Source organism: Petaurus breviceps, unplaced genomic scaffold (genome assembly GCF_028583685.1).
Source record: "Petaurus breviceps papuanus isolate PSGF00001 unplaced genomic scaffold, PetGlider_PUasm1.0 188, whole genome shotgun sequence".
Classification (NCBI taxonomy): Eukaryota; Metazoa; Chordata; class Mammalia; order Diprotodontia; family Petauridae; genus Petaurus; species Petaurus breviceps.
The window spans coordinates 7,820,220-7,833,505 of record NW_027185804.1 but is presented as its reverse complement, the minus strand read 5'-3'; positions in this window follow the sequence as shown (position 1 = coordinate 7,833,505).

Below are 13,286 nucleotides of genomic sequence, written 5' to 3'. Positions count from 1 at the left end.
AAAAAAAGGAGATAATAGTTTTAAGAATCAAACATTCTAACACAATACAATCCAAATATATACTGATTTGAAAGTTGTGGTTCTTCGTTCTTGAAGGGAACCATGGCATCAGGGAGATATGACTTGCAATTGAATTTGATTTGAGTGAGGGAGGGCTGTGCAAAGACACCAGCTTTACTTTCTCTCACTGGAGCCATCTGCTTCAGTGACCAGATATGGATCAGGACAACTAGAGATGGCCCAGGATGCAGGAGGAGACCTTGGCCTTTTTATTTTATTTTATTTTTTTTAAGCAATCAGGGTTAAGTAACTTGCTCAAGGTTACACGGCCAGGTGTTTCTGGGTGGGTGCTAAGTGTCTGAGCCCGGGATTCGATTTCCAGGTCGTTCTGACACTGGAGCCGGTGCTCTTACTCGCTGTGCTACCTGGCCGCCCTGACCTTGGCCTTTTTAAGCTAAGGTCTTTTCAAGTTCTCACTTTGAGTTAGGTAACGCCAGTCAGTGAATAGGTCTCTTTAAGAAGTGAGTCAAGTCCCTTTAATTAAAAAAATCAAACTGGGAGAAGACCCTCAGGGTTGCTGGCCAAAAGAGAAACAGTTACTATTTACATTCACTCTGAGCCAGGAGGGCCCCCAAAATAACCATTAAGTGGTGCTTGGGCAGGAAACTATTGTCCAATCAATGAGATCTAGAGTGAAATGCCTTAAGACTTGGTCTTTAAGACAGAAATCTAGCCAGTACACCCCAAGTTAACTAAGTAGGTTTCAGACATTAAAATTTGCCTTCCTTTGGGAAGAACACTCTTGGTTTGATACTTACATACTAAGGAATTATGGTAGGGAAATATTAAAAGTCTTTATTTTCCATAATTAAACTATTATATTTCTATAAGAGCAGAAAACTTGGTATGTACAGTAAAAATATTGCAATTTATAACAATATTCTTGAATATTGATATATATATATAGATTAGATAGATAGATAGATAGATAGATAGATAGATAGATAGATAGATAGATAGATAGATAGATATAAAGACAATATTCTTGAATTTGAGCTGAGGTGTTTCTGGTAGTATTCACTGGTGTTGCATGACGAGATGGTAAGTACTGTGCAAAGTGCACATGCTGTGTGTTTAGAACCAAGGCTTCAATGATGTTGCAAGATGTGATTTGAGCAAGCACTGCCAGAACCACCTTGGATTCATAATGTGTTTGATTTTAAATTAATTTTTGGTCACATTCAGAAACCTTTTATTATTGCCACATTTTCACAACCCCCCATTCAGTTATGTGACCCCAAATGGGGTTGGGATCCACAGTTTAAAAAGCACTGATCTAGCATGGTTGCTGGACCTAGAGGTAGGAAGACTCATCTTGCTGAATTCAAATCTGGCCTGAGATAATTACTAGTTGTGTTACTCTAGACATGTCACTTCACCCTGTTTGCCTCAGTTTCCTCACCTGTAAAATGAGCTGGGGAAGGAAATAGCAAACCAATTCAGGATTTTTGCCAAGAAAACCCCAAATGGGGTCATGAAGAGTTGGACATGACTGAAAAATGAAAAAAACAACAAAAAAGACAAAAGAAGACCTAGAGGCTTTACAAGTAAGGCTTGTACAAGAGGCTTTGCAAGATTTATTTAATTACTTAAATTCAAGAATATTGTCTGTTATAAATTGCAGTATTTTTACTGTACATTCCAAGTTTTCTGCTCTTACAGAAATATAATAGTTTAATTATGGAAAATAAAGACTTTTAATATTCCCCTACCATAATTCCTCAGTATGTAAGTATCAAGATGGAGAGGAATGGGAGAAATATGGAAGCCCAGAACTTTCAGAACCCAAGCAAGAGAAGCAGTTTGATTCTGATCAAGGCTGTTAATGATGAAAAGCCCAGGAAGGATGGCATTGATCATAGTCATGTAGCAGAAAAATGCTGCAGGCTGTGAGATGGTGGAAGCTTTCAGGTTTGGGGAGGAAGCATCAAGGCATCACAGTCTCCAGTGAGGTTCAAATATGAATGAAAAGAGCTGACTTGGGAGCACAAGGCACTACTACGGTGTGTCCAGTGCAGATTCTGACCAGGCTGCCCTCCAGAGAGCCACATCTGCTTGGTTTGCTGAGCACACCTTTTGTGTGCTGATAGCTGACAAAGAACTCCACTTCCTTCTGCTGAGCTGACTGTTACAGCCTGTATCCTCAGGAGCACAGCTGGAGCAGTCATGGTTTAGGGCAAATATTCTATTCCCTTGGGGATTTTTCTTCTTCCTCAAAGGTTTTCCCCTAGTTGGGTTGTATGGGAAATGTCCTTCTTTTGTGTTGAAGGGATCGTGGGCAGACTTGGGGGGGTAACTCCCCGTCTTTTATGTCTTACTGTACACCACTGCAATTTTCTATTTTTTATGTATGCAGACTGTGTTGTAGTATACTATGTTTGTCTGGTTCACTGAAGGTGTTGAGAGATGTTAGATGTTAACACCTTCATCTCATCTATGTTTTGTTGCTGTGCTCTCTCATTTTGTCAGAAGCCTTGTGTACATTTTGTATGATCTCGCTTTGTACAAACTTTTTGAAGATTTTCAGGATAGTTGCCAATTCTGGCTCCTTTAAAACAAAGTAGACTAGGGATGCCCCATGCCTATACCTTATTAATTTAATACACCTGGACTTCTCCATAGACTCAATCGAACATATGGACTAGGTGTAACCAGGGTCTTGACATCCCTATTGAATCTATCCATCAATCAAAGACATTTTAACTGGATGTGGGAAAGTCCCGATCAATTTTAGCCCTTGGATGAAGTGAAATGATGCCCACACAGGAAGTTATGTTGGTATTGGCTGAAAAGACTCAGTCACACCCTTTGGATTTTGTACAAAAGAACAGGTTAGCTCAGAACTCTGCTGATTCCAGTGGTGATCAAGGGGAGAGAGCAGTTCCAACCAAGCCCCTGAGAGGAATTGCTTATGGGGCAGAGGGGATAACAGGGGGAGGAGAGCGAGGCTCTCCTCCCCCATCCTTTTACCACAGGAAGACCTCATAAACTTCAGAGGATTTGGACTTCTCAGCAGTCTCCTAGCAGCATCCATTATTAACTTCACTTACCCTTCTCAAACTACTGTTCTAATACACATCTGTTCACTGCTGAGGTTATTGAATGAGTAATATATACTTCTCACCTCATCTCCTCAGTACCCACTCACTCCTTAACCTCCTGCAACCTCTGGCTTCTCTCAATAGTAATGAAACTTTTCTCCAAGGTCACCCACACCCTTTTCTTGGCAAATCCAAAAGCCTTTTGAAGTCTACATTCTTCTAGAGCTGTCTTGGCATTCAGCTGTTGAATGTCTACTTCTTTTCAAAACTTCTCCTTCCCTCATCTTCCCTGACACTTGATGATCCTAATTCCTCCTGATTACTTATACCTTTCCTTCCTGGTTTCTCTTGCTGATGGTATCCCTTATCTACTAGGATACTTCAAGATTCTATCCTAGATTCTCTGCTGGTTTTTTGTAAATTCTCTTCCATTAGTGAATTAAACCAATTGTCAGGGTTGCAACTACCACCTCAATATATCCTCAGAGGGTACATAACCCCTTCTTTTTGCTGATGAGAAAACTGAAACCCAAATAGTTTAAGTGGCTTGTCCAAAGTCACACAAGTGGTAAGTGGTAGAATCAGGATCTGGGGGAGAGGCTGGCAGATTCCCACAGCAAGAAGAGAAAGATGGTAGTCTATAGAGTGCTCATAGTCTATTGGAGAAGGGGTACCAAGTCTCAGTTGCCAATAATTTTCAGTACTATCCTAGTCACAGAGTTGAAGGGAACAATCAGGAGTTAATGAGTCACACATATCCATTAATACAGGGCCTGAACACACATCTTATGGAATGGAGCCAACGTACATAGTAAGTATCCCACATCAGCAGATTCAGAGTGTTTGCCCTCATCACCTAATTTACAGAGTCAAAAGATTTCGGTTTCATTACTTACTGCTTATGTGACCATCAAGAAATCATTTAACCAAAAGGCTTATAGCCTCAGGCTAACAGCAGATCTAGTGGGAAGATTCAAGGAGAGTTCAATGGAGTTCCCAAAGCCTGTACCACATCAACTCCTATGGGCCGACCAGCAACGTGTATAGCTGTGCATGTGTCTATATATATGTGTGCCCAAGTGCAGATTACACACGTGTACCTATATTGGGATACTATGACTATGCAATATTGCACATACTGTCATGATGAGTTTTTCTTGATTTTGCTAAACTGCTCATTTTTCTTTTTATGCTTTTATTTACTAACAAAGAATGGACCACTTGACAGGAGGGAAGTAATATATTGAGAAATAAATATGATGTAAAAACAAATCAATTTTTGAAAATTTCAAAAAAGAAATCATTTAACCTCTCTGACCTTCTGCTTCCCCACCTGTAAAATGATAGGTTAGACTAGAATCATCCATAAGATTCCTTCAGTTCTAATTCCTATGATCCTATAAAGAGACCAAGAGTAATTCTAATTTAACTGGAATCTAGGACAGTCATACGAAATAAGTCTGGATGGGTAGGATGGAGTCAAATTATAGTGGGCCTCAAAAGCCAGAATCATGACTTTATGCTATGTTCAGTAGGCAATGGGGATGCACCAGCTATTTTTGATTAGAGATATAACATGGTCATCCCTATCCATGGATTAAGAAGATTATTTGGGCATTGGTGAGGAAGGTAGATTAGAAAAGGGCTAGACAGGGGTAGAAAGCTAATAGAAGGCTATGATAGTAGTCTAGGTGAGAAGAGATGAGGATCTGAATTACATTCATAGTCAAGGGAGTTGAAAATTGGAGCTACATGCAAAAGGTGGCTACAATAAGATTTGGTAATTCATTGGGTACTTGGGATGAGGAAGAGAAGTCAGTGTTAATTGGGACAATGGTGGCACCATGAACAGAAAGGGAGATGTTTGAGGATTTGGGAGAGCTGATGGCTTCAGTTTTGGAGGAGCTGAGTTTGAGGCACTAGCTAGCCAGTCAAGTGGAGATGTCCAGCAGGCATTTGTAGATTCAAGATGGGAGCTCTAGAGTTGATGCTGGGAATGGGGACACAAGTGTGGGAATCATCTGCATAGAGGTAATCATTGAAACCATGGGAGGAGATGAGATTACAAAGGAGAGAGGGGAGGGGTTGAAAAGTGAGAAGATACAAGAAGAGAGGGGGAGGAGGAAGAGAATGAGAAAACAATCAGAAACTTGGAAAGCACCCATGTTCGGCGTTATGGAGAGGATGAAAGGGTAGGTATAGAGGCAGAGATGTGATGAGTGAGGAATAGATGACTAAGCTCATAGCAGATGTTCCAAATCTTCTCCCACACATGAGCAGTGAAGTCATGGGCCCAGAGGTCTGGAGGTGAAGGCATTGAAAAAAAGTGAGGAACATCGAGCATGATTGCTTGTGAGACCAAATGCAAGAGATAAATGGAATACCAAGCAGCTAGGAGGGTTCAGTTGAAGTCGGGCAATACAAATATGTTGTGAACTAGTTATGCCTGATTATATATAAATATCATCCTTCAGTAACTCACTGTGAAGAGCTAGAGGAGAGAAAGGAGACAGTGGGTTTGATCCAGAGTCACAAATAAACCAAGCAACCTCGATGGAATATTCTGGGGAGTGAAAAAGGATCAGGGAGGGAGGCAAGGAGAAGGGAGAAATAAAAGGATTGCCAAGTGACAAGGAGGGGGCAATTGAATTCAGACAACATGAATGCGTCTAGGACTAGGTCTGCCTCCAGTAACTCACTGTGGCTGCAGCAGGAGCAGAAAAAAAAAACGGACAGTGGGTTGAGTCAGGGTTAAGAAGAAAACCACTAGGTTTAATGGAAAATTCTGGGGGTGGCCAATGCTGGTGTCCATGAAATCCTGCCTGGAGAGGGAGTTGGTTTTTTTGTTTGTTTTTTATTCCCAAAACGCAACATCTTTGTGCCTCAGACCACTCCCTAAACATAGCTACTAAGTCTTAGACAGATTTCAGTGTATGTGTAGTTCAGTGTGGGCAAAGGGGCTTCCCATACTGGGATGTCTTTATGCTGACAAAATCAAAGACTCTTTGTGTATTCTTTTTGTGACTTGGTGTTCAGTTATACATGACCTTGGGAAGTATACATTTCTGTGGTGGACCAGCACATCTAATCTTTAGGAAGGAATTTGCAAAGTACTTCCTGTTTTTACTACTGTTTTAATAAATTTGTTTGGGTTGCTTTCGGTAGTAAAGTAGGGAGTCCCCCATCTCCAGAGATATCCAAGCAAAGACTGGATGACTTCTTGTCAAAGATGTTTAGAAGAGATTCCTGTTAGGATACGGATTACTTCAATGTTTCAGAGAATCTGTGATCTCATCTATAAGACTATGCCCAGCAGAAGTATAAATGATGACCCATCCATACTATAGCCCCTCAATATCTGTCCCTTGTGACTCTTGTCCATGGTCTTTCACAAATCCTCCTTAGAGGATTCACCCAATGGGATGGAAACTTTCTTCTAGGGCATGTGGACCATACCAGTGAAGCCAACATCGGTCTGTTGTCCTTTGCTGTCACTACATGATCAGCCCACCTCCCTTTTCTGATCATGTATACCTTGGGTAATATATGATCTGGGTAATTATATTCTCAGATTATAACCTGAATGATATATTTTAGACCACTTTATGTGCAACAGTCATTTTGAGTAATATGTTTCAGTCTATTTATACCCTTGGGAGATGGAGTGGTAGAGTGGGGAGAAAGCTGGACCTCAAAGTCAGAAAGATATAGGTTCAGGTCCTACCTGGGACTAATCCTGGCTTTGTGATTATGGCCAAGTCACTTAAACTCTTGGCGTCTCAGGTAAGGCTACAACTTGAAAAATAGTTACCTATCTGCATGGATAGAGGGAGGTTTCTTACTAGGAGTTTCTTACATTCATGACATCACAGAGCCAGGTCATATCCCTACCCTTCACCTTGCTAAAAATTAGCTCGCCGTACTTCTTTCCATTGTTTTTTGGGTCACTGACAATTTCATTTCTTTGGAGATAAAAATATTCTTTGGAGACCATCTCCAGTCATCCTAATCTATATCTTGCCACTGGACCCAGATGGCTCCAGAGGAGAAAGTGAGGCTAGTGACCTTGCACAGCCCTTCCTCACTTAAATCCAATTTGCCTACATGTCATGGCATCACCTTCTTGATGTCATGGTCTTCTTCAAGAACGAAGGACAAACAACAAAATGTTCTGTGATTTACAGCCATATTAAATCAACAGAAGATTACCAGTGTTGAAAAGATAATGTTTTGCTTTAATGAATAGCTGGGATCACAGAAAGCATTGCGCAATTTCCCAAATTCAATTCAGGTGATTCTCTTCCATGGTTTTATAGTAGGACCACCATGTCTAAAACAGTTGCACCTAGGCAGCCTTCACACTTCTCTTGCTCCCCTGCACCTTTCAGCCACACACAGCCTGATACCTAGGATGCAATTCCACCTGATGTCAATGTTCAATCTGGATTTCCCATAGATATCGCGAACTTGGCACATCCAATCTAAACTCATTATGGCTGTGTACAAATCTTTCCCTTCCTCTAAATTCCCCTTTACTTTTGAGGGTGCCACTATAGTCCCAGTGACCCAAGCTCACAACTCAGATGTAATTTTCAACTCCCGATTTTTTTTCACCTCCCCCAATCTAGTCAGTTGTCAAGTCCTGTTGATTCCACTTTCAAAGTGGATCAGATCTGAGCTATAGTTGATAGCATCTCTCATATACTTGCCTTCCCCTTTCTCTCTTTTGACATTGCCATTCTGTTGGTGCAAGCCCTTATCACCTAATGCCTGAACTATTGCAGAAGACTTCTGGAGGGTCTTCCTGACTCACTTCTCACTTTACTCCAATCCAAACCTCCATTTTCAAATCTTCCGACATCACAAGTCTGACCTTGTCGTCCCTCTACTCAAGAAACTCCATTTTTGTTATTTTAGTTGTGTCCAACTCTTCATGACCCCTTTGAGGTTTTATTGGGCAAAGATACTAAAGTAATTTCCCATGTTCTTCTCCAGTTTATTTTACAGATGATAAATTGAGGCAAACTGGGTTAAGTGACTTGGTCAGGATCACACAGTAACTAAGTGGGTAAGGCTAGATTTTGAACTCAGGAAAAGTTTGACTCCAGACCCAGTGCACTATTCACTGTACCACCTAGCTGCCCTAACAAGAAACTCTAAGTAACTCCAGTGGCTCCCTATTATTTCCAGGATCAAATACAAAGCCTTTCATAACCTGGCCCCTTCCACTTTTCCAGTCTTCTTGTAGCTTACTCCCCTCCATGACTCTATCATCCAGTGACAATCCTTGCTGTTCTGGGAACATCACACTCTATATCCTAACACTGAGCATTTCACTGGCTATTCCCCATGCCTAAACGTTCTCCCTTGTCATCTCTGTTATCTCTTGGCTTCCTTCAAGCATCAGCTAAAGTCCCACCTTCTACAAAAGCCTTTCTTGCTCCTCCTTGCTCTCAGCACCTCCCCTCTGAGATTGCCTCTAATTTATCCTGTCTGTACCTTGTTTGTACTTAGTTTTTTTTTTATGTTGTCTCCCCCTTTAGACTGTGAGCTCCTTGAAAGCATGGTTTTTACCCTTCTTTGTAATTTTAGCTCTTAGTACCTGGCATTTAATAAATGCTTACCGAATGACTGAAGAATGGAAAAGAACACAGGCAGACTTCTTACCAGGAAGTCAAAAGGAGAGACATAAAAAGCCATGGGACCATATGCTTATATTCCTGACTCCATTAAATATTTGTGCATGCAAAAGGCCAGATATACAAGCAGATTCAGTAAGGGAATAAAATGCATGATAACCTCCAAGAGGGCTTGTCACAGAGGATAACTCACATAATTTCATGCCATTGCCCTTGGGGGTTACATTCAAAACCAGAATTTGAGCAAATCTGATGGCTTTAATACTAATAGAATGTAAGCTCCTTGAGGACAGGTACTGGTTTTTTTTTGGTTGTTGTTGTTTTTGTATTCACAGCTCAAGCATCACTTTCTACACAGAGCCAGACTTTTCTGGTCTTCCTGATCTAATCCCACAAACGGTGGTGCCCTGCTTCCCAAACTATTTTGTATTTACGCTCTTTGTATTTAGATTTTATAGACTTATATTCCCTCTCCCCTCCAATGGAAGGGTCTTTGAGAACAGAAATTGTTTTCTTCATTATATTTGTATTCCCAGCACCTAGAACAGTGCCTGGTTCATAATAGTTAATAAATTCTCATTGAGTGATTGAAGGGGAGTATAATTTTTTTTTTGGAAAACTTACATGTTAGCTGAAGGAAGTAAAAAGCATAATACAGATGAATACAGCCACGTTGTTGAGGTTTGATGTTTCATATTTTTTCCCAGTGAGGATCACAGGCTGGTTCAACATGCCCCTCCACCTTTCTGTTACCTGGTCAAGACATTTGCTCCCCCTTCTCCTCTGTCAATTGTGCTTTTGCAAATGACCCCCTGCCAATTGTTTGGAGGGGGTTACGTTTTCCAGGTGTCCTACCCACCATGTAAACATACTGATCAAGGTGTATTTTTCCTCTGTATGGTCCAACCTTTCCCAGGTCCTGTCATGGAGACTGCAACTGAAGCATTTGCTGTAGTTACTAGAGCTGCACTTCTCAGGTTGATGACCTGTGTGGCCTCGGGTAAGTCATTTCATTTCCCTAGACTTGACCTTCCCTGGGCATGAAGGGGTAGGTTAGATGGTTCCTGAGGTGCCTTCCAGTTCTACATCTAAAATACCATGATCCCATGAGGCAGCCTAAAATTGGGACTTTCAGTCCTTCAGCGACTCACCTTTGGTTCCTTTCAGCACTAAAAGGAGAACTCATCCAATCTCTTTTTTCTCCTCAACTTTTTGAGTTAATGCCTCCCCCCAAGTCACTGAGTAGCACTGATGGAAAAAAAAAATCATTGGGATGAAATAGGACACTTTCCCGTGCACATGAAGCTTCTTATTACAATAAACTGCTAAATCGGCACTAACCACATCCAATCTCCCTGGTTCCCTCCAGCCTGCAGCTCCCAGCTGCCCCTCTGCAACCCCCACCTCCTGAAGAGTAGATTTAGATGGTCCCCCAGGGATATTCACCCATTTTTGATTTGAAACCCAAAACCTGCCAATCTGCTTCCCAAGAGGAAAGAAATGGACTAAAAGAACTCTTCATTTGCCTACAGGATGCAGGGGGATATCAATCCCCTCCCTTATTTACGAGGCCCTCTCTGTGGTGTAGTAGCTGCATCTAGGACAGTGTTTATTGATTCCAATTATCCTAATCTTCCAAATGAAACCATAAAACCACATGTTGTGTTTCACAGCTTAATAGCTGTATCTTATTTCTGATCTCAAAATGCAAACTTGTGTTTTTTTTCTTCATAAAGGAAATGTACCAACAGCAGAGAGAGAAAAAAATCATCTTAGTGTGAAAGAAATGTGTTCCCTGTGAACAAGAAGTAGAAGACAGAGTTAGCTGGAAAAATAGCAACTTACCTTTTTGTTCTTTGGGGAAGGAAGGAAGACATGTGAAGTGAGCATTGGGGAGAGCTGACCTCAGGAGCTGACAACTCCAGCTCCAGCTCCAATGGACCACCTGACCTCTGCTCTGCTAACAGTCCTGTTAGCACTAGGGCAGCCACCAAAGCCAAGCCATGCAGAGACGTGCCATAAGCCCCCCACTCTCACCCCACCTCGGCTAATTGGAATCCCTTGATTTCACTCTTAACTTGTATGGATCTGGATCCAAGATCTGACCATGAGCCAGGTTTCTCAATTCAAATTCTCAATCCAGTTTCCTCAATTCAGCAGTCCTGATGATGCTCTAGCCACCATTCTTTTGTAGAGTGGTTAAAAACATACACACACAACAACAAAAATTTGAAAATGCTTTCCTTGGCTACAGCATACTCATACTATAATAAAAGATTTACTTGAAACAGGTGCAACAGTCTAAAGGCCCAGGGTACTATGTGTAAATGATCCCAGGGGAAATGTTTCATCCATTGAGAGTAATGAATGGAAACATTATGAAAAGATTTCATTGTCTTAACAGTCCCAAAGAAACCATTTTATGTTTCATCCATTGAGAGTAACGAATAAAAACATTTTCCTATCTTCTCAATCCCAAATAAAAATTCCCCCCACACTTTATCCAATAAGAATATTGAATGAAGGGGTGGCCAAGTGGCTCAGCAAGTAAGAGCACCAGCTCCAGTGTCGGGATGACCTGGGGATCAAATCTGGGCTCAGATACTTAGCACCACACCCAGAAATAACTGGCTGTGTAACCTTGAGCAAGTTACTTAACCCTGAATGCTTAAAAAAAAAAGAATATTGAATGAAAGTATTTTTGAAAAGATAGTACTGTCTTAACAGCCCCAAAGAAAACATCTGTGTGGACCTCAACAATGTAAATATTTGATTTGTATAATTTAGAGCGGGAAGGGACCTGAGTGTAACTTCCTCATTTTACAGATGAGAAAGCTGAGATGTAGAGAGAATCATCACTATGCCCATATAGCATATAGCGAGTTAGTGGCCGAGCTAGGACTAAATCCAAGATCTAACAGGTTCCTGGTCCAATAATCACCCCCTTGCCAATGCAGATGCAGCTTCTGTGTTTTAAATGGTGGCTGAATCAGCATGCATAGTAAATACATTTCAGTTTGAGAAGTTTCTATCCACCAGCCACATAAGGCTAGGTCTTTAAATGAGAGATTTTAGAAGTGAGAGAATGTTACATCTCTGACCTCTATGAACAAAACTTGCATGCCGTAAGTGGCCATAGGTCTTTAAGAAGCCCCAGCAGTGAAGAACACTAATCATTCTCACCTCAGTCTCTTCCATATATGCCCATCTCAGTAGGTAGATTAATTAATCTATCTTCCATACCAGGCAGAAGGCCAAATGCATGTAGGACGCACAAGTCACACATCTATTTCATCAGCATTACCAGAAAGCATGTACTTCAATCTCTAGGCAGGCTCTGAACTTTGATACAGTGGAAAAGAGCTTAGGAACCAAAGGACCTGGGTTCAAATCTCAATCTCACCTTTGATATATACTGCCTGAGCAAGTCACTTCATCTCCCTTGGCCTTAGTTTCTTCATCTGTAAAATAAAGGGGTTGGACTAGATAGCCTTTAGGGTCCCTTCCAGGTCTAGATCTATGGACTGAACAGGCTGAATGTTAAGAATATCCTCTGGAGAGAGAGACAGCTTTATGGAGTGGAAAAAACCCTGGAATGGAAAGAATTGTGGGTTTCAACCTCAGCTTCAGTGGTCACTAGTTGTGTGACCCATGGAGCCTTAGTTTCCTCATTTGCAAAATTTAGACGATGATAATATCATTTCAGTGGGGCAGCTGGGTGGTACAGTGGATTGAGTGCCAGACCTGGACTCAGGAAGACTTGAGTTCAAATCTGGCTTCAGACATTTACATTTACTGTGTGACCCTGGGCAAGTCACTTAACCCAGTTTGCCTCAGTTTCCTCATCTGTAAAATGAGCTGGAGAAGGAAATGGCAAACTCTTCCAGTATCTCTGCCAAGAAAACCCCAAATGGGGTCATGAAGAATTGGACACTACCGAAACAACTAAAACAGCAGTACCAAATATCTTGACTATGTCAACCCTATACTTAATAATAATAATAAATATATAATTTATTACAATAATATATAATAATAATAAACTCCAGTGATTCTCTATTGCTTCCAGAATGAAATACAAAATTTTCTGTTGAGTGTTCAAAGCCTCCCACCTCCCACTTCCAGTCTTCTTATACCTTCCATCCATCCACTCATGGCTCTGGAGGAGAGAGTGAGGCTGATGACTTTGCACTGCCCTCCCTCACTTAAATCTAATTCACTTGCAGTTCATGGCATCATCTTCATGATATCACGGCCCTTTTTGAGAACAAGGACAAACCATAACACAATCCACTCACATACTCTTGGATCCAGTGGCTTCCTTGCTGTTTCCTGAACAAAACATTGTGTCTCAGCTCCAGGCATTGTGTCTTGCTACCACCCCCACCCCCAACCTGGAATGTCCTCTTCCTTATCTCTGTCTTCTGGTTTCCCTGACTTCCTTCAAGTACCAACCAAAATTCCAGAAGCCTTTCCCACTCTATCTTTATTCTAGTGCCTGCCCTCTTTTTTTTTTTTTTTAAAGCAATCGGGGTTAAGTAACTTG